Raw genomic sequence first — 445 nt, 5'->3', positions numbered from 1 at the left:
TGCTGTGCATGTTCTAGATGACATATTTATTTCTCATGGTATCCAAATTACAAATGCTGTTGAGGTATCCAAATAATAGCAATGTTTAAATAGTATATATGTATAGTAATTTCAAAATGGGAAAGATCTAAGAACCTTTCTAATGCTAATATCTCATAGGAATTCAGACCTAAAATCACTGTAGATTGATATGCTTTCACATTTAAACAGTAAGATGTTTACATGTGTCATACAAATTTCAAACTCTGAATAACCCAGAATGCAATGTGTTATCCATATTTACAGACAGAGAGAATCATGAGATAATTTGTTTGAATGGGATATAACCTTTTGATTGCAAAGTGTTCCATGTAAATATTCCATTATTTGAACTTTTTTTCAATGATCACATAAAAAATAAAAAAAATCATGAATGCTTATAAATCTACGAAGTGGTATGATTTAT

At 28.3% G+C, this 445-nt stretch overlaps 1 protein-coding gene across 6 annotated transcripts in view; it reads left to right on the top strand.

Moving 5' to 3' along the window:
- Positions 1-445, top strand: part of LOC119585703 (mitogen-activated protein kinase kinase kinase kinase 3-like) — a gene marked incomplete at its 5' end in the record, with an annotated part of 59,548 nt that overhangs the window by 4,478 nt on the left and 54,625 nt on the right.

Source organism: Penaeus monodon, chromosome 20 (assembly GCF_015228065.2).
Source record: "Penaeus monodon isolate SGIC_2016 chromosome 20, NSTDA_Pmon_1, whole genome shotgun sequence".
In the NCBI taxonomy this organism is placed as follows: Eukaryota; Metazoa; Arthropoda; class Malacostraca; order Decapoda; family Penaeidae; genus Penaeus; species Penaeus monodon.
The sequence above is the reverse complement of the archived record's forward strand: the minus strand, read 5'-3'. Positions and strand labels throughout refer to the sequence as shown.